Raw genomic sequence first — 17872 nt, forward strand, 5'->3', positions numbered from 1 at the left:
CTTGATTTTTTCCTTAGATTGTGCAGTTGCAAGCAGGACTTCCCCCCTCACAAATGTGTTCCACAGTGCACACAATAACTGGATGTTGGTGCAGAATGGTTCCACACCTCTGGCAGATGCTGTGCCTTGGAGAAGGACTATTCAGTGGTTCTCCAGGGCACAAAGGGGTAGGCTGTGTGAATACATTTTGAAGACTCCAATGTCATCAGCCTGCTAAGAATGATCTTCTGTTTCCCTCATGATCATTACTGGAGCATGGGGAAGTCATATACACAGTGTCATTTGAAACATTTTACTGCCTACAGTGAAGAATGGGTAAGAAAAAATAAAGAAAGTAAATCTTCATGAAAAACAAAGGGAAATTTTTTTAAACCTGATTTTCAGAAAATCTGAAATTGAACCACAAACTACAGTTCCAGGCCAGCTAACAGACTGGAGAGATAGATTGGGAAAGCATGAAATACTTAACCCAGTTTCACAGTCAGAGAAAACCTCAACTTTCACTAACAAGAATATAAACATATATCAAATCTACTGCCAGAGATGAGGAGAAACTGGAAGCACAAATCTTAAATATTCCAAATCATGATAATGACAAATCAAAAGGAAAAATATTTATTTTTAATGCTATTTTCTTGTGATTATCTTAAGAAAGATGACATCACATCCAAGCTATTTTTGAACACAGAGCATTGTGTTTCCTGTATATTCGGGACTGAATCTGTTTTTGAGGATAAAACAGGCATTTGTTCTACATATTAGCCAGATTCCTGGTTTGCAAGGTGCCCTCCATGAGGGCCAAGTGGATTTCTCCTGGCATGTACCTGAACACCACCCAAAGCTCACACTGCTGAACCCTTGTGTCCTCACTACAGTGATGCCCCACTTGGGACCCACATGTGCAAGGACAGGCTGCACATCCACTTCACCATGGCAGGCCATGAACTATTCCTTTGGACATTATTTCATAGAACACATTGTGTTCTTCTATTTCTAGTTTGATTTGGCCTTCCTTTAAGAATATAAATGAAGGGCTGTTTGGCTAGCTTTTTTTGCCAGGTCTCCTCCTGTTCCCCATGCTCCCTTCCTCTCTGTTTTTTTGTTATTTATAACTGCAACACTTTACAGTTGCATTAGTGCAAAGCAGAGTGTCCTTCTGGATTTTCACACATCTGCCTATGTGAAATCACTTCATTAGTAATTACCTCATTATTAAAGTAAAAATGAAGCTAACATGCATTGCTTTTGCAGCCTTACCTCAGAATGCATAAGAACAGTATAGATGGTATATATCAGTAAAATGTGTTTTCCAGAAAAAAAAACTGATTTTCTTGTGTATTCCTTGCATGAGCTTTATCTCCTTCCCCATGTAACAAAACTTAATATGGGACGAGCCTTTTTCCACTTTCTTTTAACTTATATTGAAATATGGCATTTTTTTTTTTACCATGGGAATAAAAACCAATTTTTGTCAGACTAACAAAAAGTTATCTGTTTTATTTTTCAGAGGCTTTTCAAGATTGCACCTTTTGCTATCACATTTCTCTCCAGTATGGCTGCGAAGAGCATAAAGGCTCTGATTTCCAACTTGTTTATACATATTTAGCAGAAAAAAAAAAAATGGAGAAGGTAGAAGTTAAAAAAAAAAAAAAAAAACCCACAGAAAAAAAAAAAAGAAATAAAGAAAAAAAAAGATTTTCCACGGTCACAAAAGCCAGTCATAGAAGCACAGCTGGGTGTCGGATCAGGATCTCTTGGCAGCTGGCCACAAGAGATGCACAACAGAGAAAAAACATTTCCTGTAAGGAAGCATTTGATTTTCAAAGCTGCATGAAATGTTCACAAGAAAACCATGTAAATGCCCACTGGACTGGGGGTGGGGAGGGGAGGATTTCATTAGTAACTGGAAGCCCTCTCTTGTTTCACCAAAAGATTTGCTCGTCACAAGCACTGCCAGCTAGCCTGAGGTGGTTTTCATGTTTTGTATCAAACCCAAGCAAACATGAAGTCTCGAGCAGTTTCGATGTGAATTTGCTTTGAAGTTCCTTTCAGTGCGACACTAGTCAAACTGCACGGATAATGAAGGATTTCAGTCCTATAGAAAGGCAGCAGTGTTTTCCTAGGTCCCTGCAGAAGGAGAGGACAGGTTTCTGTGAAGTGCCAGCAGTCCAGGGGTGCACACACAGCTGCGAGGGCTGAAGGCATTCCAGCTGTTCCTCCTCTCCCACACCCCGGCTGTTTGCCACCAACCCACCAGCAGGATTTACTGCCCCAGAGGCACCCCAGCAGCCCCACATGTGCCCCCCCAGCAGGGCACACCCAGCCCTGCCAGTCTGAGACACTGATAAGGCTGATTTGTTTGGTTTGGTTTGAGATAAGCTGATGAATCTGTGCTGCAGGAGATGAAGGTGTGCTTGTGCCATCCTTTCCATCAGCCAGGTAGGAGCAGAGAGAGCTAGAACCTTTCTGGCTGTGGACAAGCCCAGTGTGGATATAAAGATATCAGCAAATCTGCTTTTCTTCTGGATTGCTTATTTCATCAGGGGGAGGGTGACAACTTTACTGTGTTATTACACTTATGGCACTTTGCTTTTACAGCTGCACTCCTGCTACATAAGGATTTACTACCAAAGTGTTGTAGGAGCCCTTTCCATGTTCCCCTTCTGCTATGTGCTGTGCCTGGGCAGAACAGTGTGACAGTCCCAATCCCAAAGCATTCATGGCCTGTGCATAAAATGGTAGGGCAGAATGGCCAGGGAAGGAGTAAAATAAGGAAATGTCAGCCAGAAAATCTTTTAAGAGGTAACATGGAAGAGACTTAAGAATGATGCTAAGATCCAAAAGAAGCTGCTTTGCAGAGCTCTGCAGGATGTTTCAAGTATGAAAAACATCTATAAATGGAATGTGTGCTCAGAGAAGACCACGTCTGTGTGTCAATAGAGGTGGAAGCTAACTCTTCAATACTGAGAAGTATAGGTAGGGAGAAGACAGGCCATGATAAGCCTTGAAGTAATAACAAGTAGCTTAAGTTTCAAGAGCAAGGCAGTGGGAAAGCACAGAGAACAGACAACATGGTTAAACTTAAGCGTTGGGAAAGTTATCTTTGCAGGAGCACTGGGGATTGGTATGGTACATCTGTCACATTTATGACAGGATGAGTACAGTGATTGATCCATAAGATAACAAGAGCTGAAGCTGTAACAGTGAAGTTGTAGTTGTCTGGGTAGAGAGAAAAGGATGTATTGCATAGATGGCATGCAGAATGAAGTTAGGAGACTGAGTTATAAATGAAAGGGATGTCAAAAAGAGTGAGCTTAAAAGAGGAGGAGGTGATTAAAATTCACATTTTTCCTAATGAGGGAGGTGCATGGCACTCTTCATGCAAAAAAAGACAGTGTGCCTTGGTCATAATAGGCTTTGCTGTGGCTTGTCACTAGAACACAACAGAGCCAAAGGAGTTCTGTGGCTCTGGGGCTGAACAGCATCATCTGGGTTCAGTGCCCACAGGGATCAAAGAAGGATAAGGGTGGGGAGTATCATGAAATAAAAGAGCAGAAACAGTGGCATCTGGAGGGGCCACAAAGGGGAGCAAGTCAATGACCCTTTTACAGATAGTCCAAATACACAGCTGTAGAGGAGAGGGAAGGAAGGAGGGAGGGAGAGAGGGAGGAAGGAAGGAAGGAGGAGGAAGGAGGGAAGGAGGGAAGGAGGGAAGGAGGGAAGGAGGGAAGGAGGGAAGGAGGGAAGGAGGGAAGGAGGGAAGGAGGGAAGGAGGGAAGGAGGGAAGGAGGGAAGGAGGGAAGGAGGGAAGGAGGGAAGGAGGGAAGGAGGGAGGAAGGAAGGAAGGAAGGAAGGAAGGAAGGAAGGAAGGAAGGAGGAAGAGGAAGGAAGGAAGGAAGGAAGGAGGAAGAAGGAGAGGAAGGAAGGAAGGAAGGAAGGAAGGAAGGAAGGAAGGAAGGAAGGAGAAGAAGGAAGGAAGGAAGGAAGGAAGGAAGGAGGAAGGAAGGAAGGAAGGAAGAAGGAAGGAAGAAGGAAGGAGGAAGGAAGAGAAGGAAGAGAAGGAAGGGAAGGAAGGAGGAAGGAAGAGGAAGGAAGGAAGGAAGGAAGGAAGGAAGGAAGGAAGGAAGGAAGGAAGGAAGGAAGGAGGAAGGAAGGAAGAAGGAAGGAAGGAAGGAAGGAAGGAAGAAGGAAGGAAGGAAGGAAGGAATGAAGGAAGGAAGGAGGAAGGAAGGAAGGAAGGAAGGAAGGAAGGAAAGGAAGGAAGAAGGGAAGGAAGGAAGGGAAGGAAGGAAGGAAGAGAGGAAGGAAGGAGAGGAAGGAAGGAAGGAAAGGAAGGAAGGAAGGAAGGAAGGAGGAAGGAAGGAAAGGAAGGAAGGAAGGAAGGAAGGAAGGAAGGAAGGGAAGGAAGGAAGGAAGGAAGGAAGGAAGGAAGGAAGGAAGGAAGGAAGGAAGGAAGGAAGGAAGGAAGGAAGGAAGGAAGGAAGGAAGGAAGGAAGAAGGAAGGAAGGAAGGAAGGAAGGAAGGAAGGAAGGAAGGAAGGAAGGAAGGAAGGAAGGAAGGAAGGAAGGAAGGAAGGAAGGAAGGAAGGAAGGAAGGAAGGAAGGAAGGAAGGAAGGAAGGAAGGAAGGAAGGAAGGAAGGAAGGAAGGAAGGAAGGAAGGAAGGAAGGAAGGAGGAAGGAAGGAAGGAAGGAAGGAAGGAAGGAAGGAAGGAAGGAAGGAAGGAAGGAAGGAAGGAAGGAAGGAAGGAAGGAAGGAAGGAAGGAAGGAAGGAAGGAAGGAAGGAAGGAAGGAAGGAAGGAAGGAAGGAAGGAAGGAAGGAAGGAAGGAAGGAAGGAAGGAAGGACCTGTGCTCACTTGCTCTTGTGAGAAATTTTCAGAATGACATGCAAAAATTTTCAGAATGACATGGTCCTAGGGGTCAGTGTTTTAAAGACTGTCATCAACGTTAAAAATACTTTACCTGCATAATGTAATTGTAGTCCCACACCTGCAAAATGCTCCTAATGTAAACTTACCTTAACCCTGCTATTTAAAACTGACCCTCTCCCAGCACTCCTCTTCTCTTCTGCTACAGGCACACCAACACACGCAGTCTCCTGTAGGATGAATACTGCATTAAAGGCAAATCTGCATCTCTTACCAGCTCAGCACTAAGACTTCCCTTGCCAGTGCTCCTTACACACAACCAAGAAAACCAGAGTGCTTCTCAAAGTGTTTTCCCCTTTCCATGGCTCAGTGGCACAGGAGTGTCAGCCCACAGTGGCATCACAGCCCTGTTAATGTCACACTAGAACAGCACTGCTCTGTCACAGGCCATGCCCCTGCTCACCTCCACTGTGCTGGAGTCCTTGGCTACTCACAGCTGGGTGGCCAGGCCATGCACTGAGAGCAGGAAGGCAGCTCCTGTCACATCTCTCTGCCTTCAGAGACATCCCAGGTTCTGGGTGTGTTTGCCAGCTCCACCATATGTGTTCCAGCCAAGCAGCGTCATGCCTGGAGACCTGCTTGGGAGGCCCTGCAGGCACTCAGGAGTTTTTTACTGCTGTGATTATTCTGGATGCCAAGCACATGGTAAGTCAGTCAAATAACATTAAGCTGAATTCTTGGTTTTCTGATTTAAGAAATAGGGCTTCTGGCAATTTCTCCTCCTCAGACCCAGTGCTGTTCCTGTTTTACAAAGTTCCCTGCCTCATGCTTACTTCAGCATGATCTCAGCTAGAGAAAACAGAAAGGAGAAAACAATAGCTTCTGTGAGCAAATAGTTTGGATGCCAAATATGGAGGCTGCACAAGGTTTTATTCACCTTTTGGAAAAGAAAAAAAAAAAAGAAAAAGAAAATAAAAGTATTGGGAGAGAATTGGAAAAAATGTCTAAGAACTGAAAGTTTTTTACCTTTTAGAAGAGTTACTCCTTGATAAACTTGGATCCACACTACTCTTGAGCAGAGCATGAGCACTTGTGTTATATGCAGAGTTATCTGCACCTTGGCTCATGTTTCCTCAGCAGCCAGAATCCCATTCCCCCAAGTTCTCCTGCTACCTCCTGCAGCAAAATGGCACTAAGTGACACCTGGTTATGCACAAACTCCAATTTCTGCCATAAGGATGAAGCAGAAACACCAAAGGCATTGTGCTTATGTAGGACAGGAGATCTTTCTCTGGATTGCCTTGTATTTTTGCTGGGGTGTGAAAAAGGAATCTGCCCATGCCTGTTCTGCTTCCTGCTGTTAGGAGGCTGTTCAATAATGCAGTTATCTCTTCCCAAAGGAAGCTCTGCTGGCCTGCTGCTTGCTCAAGCCAGTTGCTGCTGCTCAGCAATGAAGTCTGAAGTGCCACAGACTTCCAGGGGCCCCTTTGGCACCAGCTCCTTTGTATTCCAGTGGCCAGCAGCAGCTCCTTAACTCTTTGACAGCCAAAGCTCATTATCATTTTTATATAATTAAACAGTGCTGCTCATTCTCCTCAGTAGATTATCACAGCAAATTGATGGTTATTTGAAGGAACTGCCACAATAGGAGACAAAACACTGGCAACAGATAAAACAAAAGGATGCACACAAAGCTCTTTAATTAAACTCCATGAAGGGATATGAATTCTAGCAGAGATTTTAGTTACCCTGCTGAGTCTCTTTCTGATCAGCTACAATGCATCTGCTGGCTTTCCTAGTATCCATCTGTACTGTTAAAGAGAAATTTATTCTGGCTATGGAAGATGACCTCAAAGATGTCAGTTGTGGATAGTCTAATAGTTTATTTATGTTGACAAAGAGGTTCTGAGTTCTCCTTGATGCACTGAAGTGAAGAAGCATCCTCTTTACATATAATGATATGCTTAATATGTGCACACACACACAAAAATAACAATGGCCACACACAAACAACACTGAAATGCTAACAAGAAAGACAAAAGAGGTTGGAAAGTTGTGAGGGAAAGGATTTTTTTCTCCAAATTGCTAAAACTTCTTACCACCACAATTACTTTTTCTTCTGGCATGCATCATCTGTTTCCCCCTCATCCTACCCCACCACCTTTCCTCCAGCATCCAGGTGCAGAAACTACAGTGAAGGCTAATGGATGGGACAAGGGAAAAAAAGTCATAGGATATATATTTTAAGGCATATTAATAAGAAGCTAGGCTGTTACTTTGAAATCTAACTTTCAAAAAATTTAAAATTAAAAAAAAACTAAAAAAAAAAAGAGTAAGAGTAAGAATTGAAAACAGATCTGTCATGGAGCATTTGTAAGAGGCAGTGCCACAAAACCCTTTGGGGCTTTCCACTTAGGTCATAAGGGATCTGGTTCAAATCACATTGCTCCTTAATTCACAGGTAATTGACAGCACAGCTCCCAGTGACTCAGTGTGGAATAGTGCTGCAGTGCTCATTACTACTGCAGACCTTTAGTCAGAATATTTTAAGTCACATGCACCCTTTTGTCTCTACAGAGCCTATTGAGACAATAGACAATTTGCACATTTATCATAATTAATTACCTGCTGGCATAATAAAAGCTGTTACCATCCAGTGTCCAATTCAGAGGAATGCATTTGGTGGAACAAGGACAGACTATAAAATGCACGCACAACATTGAAACACTCATGAGAAAAGGTTCTTCCCTTTGCTGAACATGATGCAGGGTTTTTCCCCTCTGAGCCTCAGGAACTTGGGCAGATGAAAAACCTCTTCTTCATCCCTTATGGAGCTCTGAAAATATCCCAATTCTGCCTTAAATTATACAACCCAGTCCTCAGGGTCCTTCTCAGTTGCCAATACCCTACTGTGAAGGCTCCATTAAATCTTTTATTTATTTGTCCATAGAGGCCACTGAAGAATGTCACAAGGTATTTCCCTTTCCAAAGTAAGTTCAGCTAAACATGAATGAGGCCCTAACATTATTCTGGTTAAGGGTGTGTACTCATATTTTTGCCAGACTACTGACAGGCTGCAGGGAGTAAATATTCCTGAGCTTGACTTCTGACCACCTTATGTGCAAGTAGGTGCAGATTTGTTACAGTCATGACTTGGCAGTATTTTGTGTTCATTCTTTGTAATGTCACATGTAAATGAACACAGAGTTCAAAACAATGGGGGGAAAAGTATCACACCAATTCTCTGCATAGGCCTCAACCTCTGCTGCCCCACTGAGCAAGCTGAAGTCTAAGGCCACTTTTTTTTTTTTTTTTTTTTTTTTTTTAATAAAAAAACAACACAGTTCTGGCAGTGAGATTTCATGCTAGCATTGTAGGTTTACTGGTAACTCAGACAACTGTACACCTTACAAAAACTCTCTTTAGCTTAATCATTCCCAAGGATGTCTGTCCTGAACTGTGTCCAGATGTCCAGAAACAGCTGAAAAAGAGACTCTGGCCAATTTCAAGTATCACTAGAAAGGACCCAATTATTTTCACATTATGAAAATACAAGAGGATCTACCTTTTTTTTTTATTTTTTTATTTTTTTCTTTAAATAATCACATGCAATTCTTATTGCAAAACTAAACTTGGTTTTCCATTTGACTCAGTCTGGGTAGAAAATGCATTCCTCAGCTCTAAAGCTAGTAGTGCTCTGCTGACTCAAAACTTAGCAATTCTGCTCAGGTATTCTGCACAGACAATAACTCTACCTCACCCCCAAATGCCCCAAGTGCCCTCAAGGTGCTCTTGTAAGGCTTGGTTCCTTTGCAGCTTCTGTCTCCAGCTTCTTATCCTCTAAGTTACTAAATTCTTGGCCCCTCCTGCTTCATTAGATTATAGAAGTCCAACGTCTGAAGGAGGGATTTTGGCACTATTACTGAAAATATCTGGAAGTCAGTGTGATGACTGGTTACTTGTATTTATTTAATGTTCCTGTGTAGCATCCAAAATCTGTTGACACCCAGCAGCTCTGCATTCTGCAAAATGGTTTAAAAGCAAGCAGAAAGTTAGTTTCTGCTGCTGGCAGCTAATTCTTTTAAACTTGGAAAATTATAAACTAACTAGTACATCTTTGGGTCACAGCAACCTTGTATAATAGCATAACCTAGAAGCATACTTTTCTCACATCAAGCAGTTTGAGGATGATGAATCTGCTTCTCTATTTCCAGTGTTATGAAACCATGATAAAGAAACAAGCCAATGGAAGTATGTAGCCCAAAAACACGCTTGTAATCTGGAACATCTGAGGTACTTGATAAAAGCATTTGAGGACTTATGCATGATGTAAGCAATCCATTTCCCAATATGACATTAAAACAAAGTTACATGGCTGAAAGAGATAATGCAGCAGATGATGTCCATGACCATTGGTCCTGGCCTTCCTCCTGGACAAATCTCTTACTGCTGTGGAGTATTACAAAATCCCTGAGCTGTGAAGGACAGTGATTGTCCCTGGGACCTCAGATTCTGTGGGATGCTGTTAACAAATTCAATACATTAGATTTTGCAAATTCTAAAAAGTGGGATTGCAATGTATTAGCCCAAGAGGATTTTTCCAGAAGGAGGTTTCAGTATTGCACTGCAATGGAGTTTGAAGAAAGGGTCAACCCTGTTGTTCTGTTAGGCTGCATATCTTTCCAAGAGTGAAAAGAAGGGCAAAAACAGTTCAGAAATCATATGATGTGGTTATTTTCTTCCAGCTACAGCACTTCAGGCCTGTGTACTTTAGCTAGGTGAAAGACTGTCTGAAAAAAGCACTTTTGGGAGGCTTGTTCAGTGAATTGTTTTTCCATGTCTTTCTGAAGAAGAGTTCATGGTACTTCACAAAAGTTGGCATGGAGCTCCCCAGGTAGACTGATACATTCAGTATGTGCAGCTACAAGAGCAATGGAAAGCTTTTTTCTATAGGAATTGAGTACCTGAGGCAACAATACTCCTCTAGTTTGGAGACTAAGCAGACACTTTTGTCTGTGTTTACTCCTAAGGGAAAGTAATGTGATCATCATAAGGCTGTGAGTTACATCCATTTTAAAAGATACAGCTTTGAATTAACAGAAAAGTGACTAGGAAAATTCTTCCTCCTGGAAATCTAGTTCCCAGCTGATTATTTATGTGTTGATATTCATTCTTTCCAAGTAAACACAGAAATAAGCTCTTCTTACGAGCCAAGTGAATCAAAATTACTGGAATGAAAATCATTCTCTCACATCAATTGTTTTTCCCCTTCCTCCAAGTCCTTAAGTAAAGGCCAGAAAATCCACCTTAGAAAAGAAAGAAATCTGTCTGCAGTGGCCTTATCAATTAAAACAGCAGGAGTGATAAAATTTTAGGGAGAGAAGGAATTAATCTTTCACTCAAAACATGCATTAGAAATAATTCTATACTCCAATGCATATCTGCAAAGAAGAATTATAGAAATATGCCCTTTCTGGTGGGCTAAAGAAATATGAGAGCAGTAGATGTATCTGAAAATACAGATAAATTAGGATTTAAAAAATGTAACTGCATATAGTTCTGATGTTGCCAGTCTACCCCAGAATTGCAGTCAGTGGAGGAATCCTTGAGTCATATAAATTCTCATTCCAAATAAGGGGAAGGCAGGTCCTCAAAACCACTTTGCTGCAGTGGAATTAGAAGAGCCCACTCAGTCCTGTCATCAGGATTGTCCCATTGTGACAAGGATCCCCCACCACAAGTGCTTTCTATAGAGTCTCAGGCTGAGTGCAGACACTGGCATGTCACTAGGACTCATCCAACTGTGTTTTACACAGACCCCAAACAACCACCATAACAATGGTGTCTGTTTGTGAGTGATTTTTCATTGTCTGCAATATGAAAGTCAGTAATGGTCCCAGATATTGGTAAAGGGCCATTTCTAGGAGACACGACCGAAGGGGGAATTCCCACTGCAAAAGATGCAGGACAACAGAGAGAAGCATTTCTCCTCCTAAGGCTGAGGATGGGGGGTGAGAGGTGGAGACTGCCTTTCCAAAATCTTAGGCAATTACACGGCATTTTAAGATGCCAAATTTCTTAGCATGCTTTTTATCCAGTTCTAGGACAGCTAATTATGAAGGACACTACACAGCAGAAGCCATCTGTGTAATTCAAGGACAGCACAAAGCTGTACCACAAAGTACATGGTCAGAGCAACAGGCAGTGATGCAAAATACATCAGGAAAATTTTTCATTTTCTATTTGGAGGATAAGTAACTTAGAAGTCAGCCAAAATTCCATAAGCATTGATCTTGTGTGAGGAGCTGTTTCAGCCTCATGCAGAACACCACCAGCAACAGCCAAAGCAAAGATCACCAGCACTGCTGTGCCTTTGTGCAATATCTGATCAGCCTGATGGCTGCTAGATAAGCCCTTATGCCTATGACTACTCCTGCTTTTAAAATGGAAATCAAAATCACACACACACAGGAACAGAACTTGATTTCTGTAAAACAGAAGGCTTATGGCAGCCTCAGGTTTTTAGGCTGGCTGTGGAGGGAAAAATGATACCTTATCTGGCACGGAGCCTACTGGTAGAAATCAGCTTGACATATTTTGATCCAGCAGAATGAGTAAGTTTACACAAGCTCAGTGCTTTGTGTTTTTACTGTACCACCAAAACACAGTTAGAGAGTACACAAGTCTTACCATTACTGACTCCTTATCTTGGAAATCTTCTGTGTGTATTCCATCCAAGTCCTTTAAGCACCCACTCAGCGTGTGTGCAATCCTGACCTCCCAGGACCGCTGATATTTGCCCACCACAGAAACAATGGGGCCATTTGTCTTGCAAGCAGGCCTGGGCAGGGGAGACAGCTCTCTCCCTCAGCTGGCCCCAAACAGGGCATTTGTTTCAAATGACTGAATTTCAGAGCCTTTAGAAAAAGACACAGCGCTGCAGCTTAAACCTTATTTTCCTCTTTCTAAACCCACACAACTCTTCTCAAGCCACTGACTACAGAAGGAATAGGAGAAAGACAAAAGTTTATCTGAATATATATAAAATCAGTGCATATATTCTTTAGCAAATGCAAGCCAATCCAGGGAAAAGACTTGCAGAAAAAAAGAGTATTGTTAGAAATAACAGGATGCCACACTAGTCCATTAAGAATACTAATCATAAACTGCTATTTTTTTCCTGGTGTTTCACAATGTAAACATTTAGTCATTTGCTTTACACATGCTTTGGGAGCACTGGACAGACTGTCAAGCAAAGACCATTCCTGTTCTCACATATTTCCATGAAGCTCTCACTAAAAGTCAGTTTTCCTACATGCTCAAAAAAAAAAAAAAAAAAAAAAAAAAAGAATTTTATATCAATCTGGTGCAAGTACCAGTGTTTCCTCCTATACACTAATTAGGCTATTTAAAGATGTTTTCATCAAATGATAGGAACTTCTGGACTGTTCCCCTTGAAATGTTCTGCTGAATTTTTGCTAGCATTTGGTAACAAATCTCAAGAGAGCCTTTAATGGAAGTTAACATTTTTTTCATGTGTCATACTGCAACTCTTCAAAGCAGAAGTTTATAACAAACTTTTAATGTGACTTTAAAGCTCCCAGTCCTTTTCTAGATATCTGCTTAGTGTTTGTTCACATTGCTGACTGCCCAGAGTTTGGCTGGCTCTGACCAGATCTAAGCACAAAGGCAAACTGAAATGACGCAGAACTTACTTCTTCCTCCTTTGAACTTCCTTAACAAATAGAAATTTAGCAGCCTGTGCATCAGGAAAGTAAGCAACAAGAGAAAAGAATCCCCAAAACCATAAACAACCAAAACCACCCACTCTCATGCCAGCTGTTTTTAAAACTGATTTCTATGGTTAACAAAAGAGACAGATTGGGAGTCATGAAAGAAGAAGCATGTTCTACCCACATGAACAGCACTTCCTGGAGCCCACCAGCAAATTGAACACCCATTAAAAAAAAAAAAAGTTATATGAGATATGTGCCTCTCTACATCAAAAAGGAGTTACTAGCCTAAGAGAGAGGACAGGTTGACAGAAACTTTATATGTCCTTTATGATCCACTAATCCTGAGCCGATAGAAAAGAGCACTGCAGTAAGCCCTATAGTTTAACAACATCCTGCCTGCTCCATGCGCCCTGACCTTGGCTCTGCAATTCCCAAGCACACCTTGCCTTACAGCTTCAGAGCTGTGTGGGGGTCTTCAAACCACAAGTTTATGGCTCTGCTCCACAGTGCTTGCACAACAGTGATGTGTTTTCAGTCACGTATTTGTGTGTCACTGGCATGCCTCTGCAGCTTGGGAATGGAAATAAAGTGGTGGAGCAAGGACCTTTCCAAAGCTCTACCAGCAAGAGGCACTTCAGCTTGCAACACTCACAGAATCCTCTCTGGCATTCAAGGTGATGTAAATCAGCCTTTGCCTTGCAAAGATGCTCAGAGCAACAAGAGCCATCCCAAAATGAACCCCACCAAAACACTCAGTCAGATCAGCCACCCAAACTTCCTTCCGTCAGCCTCATGGCAGCACTGCTGGGGCAAACAATAGCTGTCATGAGGAGGATGTAGGACAGAACGAGCATCATTAGTTTTTAATCTCTTTGGGCCACTCTACTCACTTCCTGGGGCTGCCACATTGATCCTTGTTTCTGGGAAGTTAGTTTCAGCCTATAGAAATATTGAGACTCAAAATTTGTTCTTGTAACAGTACCACGTGAATTGAAGCCATTTTATTTTGAAATGAAAATGTTTAATCTGCCAAGAACTATGAAGATTCATAACATACAAAAAAAAAAAAAAAAAAAAAAAAGAGAAAAAACTGAGCAAAATGCCATAACTGGACTTTTCATGGATATAACTCTTAAACTGTAGTTTCATTTAAAACCATACACCACAACAGAATAGAGTCATTTATTTAAAAGTCTTCCTTTGCTTAGGTCTTTGTATTATTTAAAACTTGTCCCATATTGACAATTACAAGGTATGGAAAGCATTCCTCTTCCACAAGGCCAAAACTTTTGCTTTCCAACCATCTATGAAGTGTCTAAAGAAAAGAGAAATTTCTGTGCTTTCTTTGGCCATCACACCAGCTTGTTCTTACTGCCTGAAAGACGAATAGCACGTCTAGATAACTGAACTCCGACAATTAGAAAATCAGACTAGTTAGTGAACTGTCATTTTTTTAAAGCAAGGAGACCTTGTCAATTCTACCTGTCAAGTGAGTTTGGACAGATTGATAAACATTTCAAGAGAACAGAATAAAACCTGTTCTCTCCACGAAGCAGACTTTCATTAAATTTCTTTGCTCACAAGCACATGGCAAGACAACACAGCACAAGACTGTCCACAGGACCAGACTTTATCACCAAAACCACTCCAGGTCTTTTGCTCAAGCTACTGCTGTGAAGGGGAATGACTTGAAATTCAGTTTCACGGATTTCCTGGCAGATAAGATAGTATTTATGAGTTGCCTTAGCATTCCTACATTTGAAGCAACACGAAGTATGATTGGCAGCAAACCAATTTCATTATTCTTAGATGAGTCAATAAGTGTGGAAAGAGAAATGAAATGGGCAGCCAATCAACACACAAAAAAAATCAGATATTCTGAGGCCAAGGAAGTATTTATACGCTGATGACTCAACTTCTGCAGCAGTGTCTGCAGCAAGAACAGGAAATATACTATTGAACTCTCTTATGACAACAACTTTGATGTGAAAGGCTGGAATTGCTCATTCTGCCTGCTGTGATTCAGAACGCCAGAGCTGTAATCCTGGATCTCTGCAGAATGCACTCCAAACTCATTAAAGGGCATCAGAAATACAAGGGTCCTGCAGGACACATGGTAAGTAGGTGGCTTTCAAAGACTATGGAAAGAAACACAGGTGACAAAGGGCTGGCCCTGCAAGCTCTGCTGATGTTTTACATACAATGTGCATTTATGGAAGGCTCACCTACCTCTACAGTGGTAGACAACTGCTGCTACACAGTCAGGGAAGACAAGATCCTTCATCCTTCTATTATGGCATGAAAACTTCTTATATTGGCATTTTCTGAGCTCAGAACGTACAATTTACCACATCCTTTCATGAGTATTTGTGCCGAGGCTCGAGACAGCCACTTCTTTACAAAGTTTAGGAACTGCCTTTTATCTGCTGCTTATCATTTGTTTTCCTTCTTGCACTGCAGATGTTGTGGAGGACGTGGTGAAAGCAATGTATAATACTATCCTGCAGCAGTAATTCTTACAGCAGATATATGCTGGGGCAAGGGTATTAAATAAACTGTAGCTGACTTTAATGACATAATAAATTAGTAGAGACTGAGAATTTATCAGTGGATTTAGATTAGTTAGCTCCAACATTTTTTAGTATGCAATATTGGCAAAACTGTAGATAGAGACACTAAATATATTAAATTGGTTGCCAGTTAGGCTTAATTTTCTTGATACCCCTGGTAGTACTTCACAAACCAACTGCAGACTTCCACTTTAAGTTCAAATCAATATAAAAATTAATTCTACCCCTCCTACAATAAGATGCTGGTTGAGGCAGGCTCACAGAGCATGCAAAAAAATTTGCAAACCATCTGATCTTAAAACCAGAAGCATAAGTTAATTATTTCTTTTCAGTATTATTTCAGTCAGATTAAATAAAAAAGGTTCAGTAACCTGAATGTGTGTTTCCAGAAAAAAAAAGCACCAAATAAAACCAAATCAAAACAAGGTGTCTCTTCAAAACAGCATAAGGAGGAGATATGGAAATGGAGGGGGTTCAGATTTGCTCTAAATAATTTCCTTCTCACAGATCCAAAGCTGCTATCTGCTGTTAGGCTCTGTTTTATCCTTCTGCTGGAGAATGTCATTCAGATTGCCCTTTTCACCTACTAAACAACCCAAGCAGGACAGAGGCAAATTAATGCTGCTGCAGCATGGCCAAGCTGCTATCTGTCTTTCCTAAATTTCCTTAATATTACCATAATATTTGGAGATTAAGCTGTCCCTTGAGTGTGAACATCTTTCTCTCTGCCACTGGTTATCTGTACAGCTGACTTGGTAACTTGCTCTCATTTCCTCCTATAGTCTCATACTAACATGTCACACACAGCCCTTTGTGATCTCTTGTATAGACTTCTTGCAGTTGGTGATTTCTAGATATTGACTTTTATAGCTCATAAAGCCACTAGTGGATATCAAATTTAATTATGTTCAGCTGACATCAATGATGTGTTTTATCTCGCTCTGAATTACAGCATTTCTGGAGTTTGCAAGTTCAAAACTAATACAGCACAGCAGAAGAGGCCTTTTAATGCTGCTTATTGGCAAATGGGAGATTCTGACATAACCCAAAGGCTCTGGCAGACAGACAGCACACAGCTGAAGGACAGACTGCAACACAATGCATTCCAGGCACTGATACCTCTGACAAATGAGCTCCACTGGAGAAGCAGCATTGTTTCCAGGAAAGAAGCCACCTTACTCAGACTAATACCTTTCTGAAGACATGTCATCTTCCATGAAACAAAATGAGGTGCTGATAGCTTGGATGAAGCAGCTGGAAGAAAGGCTAAGAGAGAATGCAGGCTCACAATGGAATGGAGGTGCTTAAAACACAAACAAAAACCTGGAGCTTGCAACCACTAAAGAGTGTGCATTATTTACTGCATGACACTGGACTGAGCAAGTTTCTTAGCCAGCCACATTTTACCCATTTCCCCTACCAAGCAGTAAGAAATGTAATGCACTGACAGCAGGGTGAGAGGGGATAGACTAGAGATGCCCTCCTCCACAAAACTGTGTGTGCCCAGCTCACAGCCAGGGCTGGGTGAGCTGGTGGCATTTCTCTGGCTCTGGTACCAGTGTGGTGCTCCAACACAGCACAGGAACCCAAGTTATGAGCAGCTGGGAAGGGTGTTTGTGCATCACAGCCTTCCAAGCACCATAAAAGTTTTATTTTTCAGATCATACTGTAATGATATCCTAACCATGAAAAGTCAAATTTCCCATCATGTCATGATTTCATCACATTAATTCTCTCAGATTCCCAACTCTTACTATGTGCCAAACAATCATGGCCCTTTTTTGGTGTGTTTTATCATCCCATAGCTTCTCCTCTAATCTGTAACCCATTGCCAACTAACATTTGTACACCACTCCCCACAAACACCACCAGGAAGAGGGTAGACACAATATTTTATGCTCACTTATGCACAACCATCCTGTTTTCTCACTCAAAGACAGATGGGACATTTAAAGCATGGAAGTTGTAGGCACAAATCTGCATCACACTTAGATCACCAACATGGAAATTCACCCCATTACCTACAACCAGCATTAAACAAACCATGCAGGGTAGATTGTCCTCTATAAAACATGATGTTAAGACCACTTTTTCAGAAGAATGGCTATAACTGCTAAATATTTTCCAACAAAATAAAGATTGTTGAAAGGATAGTGAAATAGTACTTTCTCTCCATTCATAGCACATGACTGGACAACATTAATGATCCAAGTCCATAACCACAATTTCCCAAGTGGTGACTCTGGGATACCAGGAGTGGCAGTGACATAGCTTTTTCTCCTTTTTTTTTTTTTTAATTAAAAAAAAATAATATTTGGCTTCTTTAAAATGAAAATAGACTATTCATCTCCCTTTCCCCAACTGAACAACTTTAATTTAAAGAAAAAAAACCCATTCACTTGAATATAAAGAGAATGCATGAATCAAATATGGAACTAAAAGACCTTTAATCATATTTGCACAAACACTTTCCAGCAATGACTGATTTTAATTATCTAGTGGATGAGCCCTGCCTGTGAACAAGTCAAATGGTATTTTGCAGCCAATTCCTAACTCTGTGGTCCATGTCTCCTAGACCAAACTTGTTTTGCAACTTTTGCACAAATATTTTTCAGTTTGTACCCTAGTTTTACAGCCCCTCAATTTTTTCCTCTGCTTTTTCATTTCTAAATGCTCTTTGTTTCTATCTATACAATCAA

This window comes from Erithacus rubecula, assembly GCF_903797595.1.
Source record: "Erithacus rubecula genome assembly, chromosome: 3".
Lineage (NCBI taxonomy): Eukaryota > Metazoa > Chordata > Aves > Passeriformes > Muscicapidae > Erithacus > Erithacus rubecula.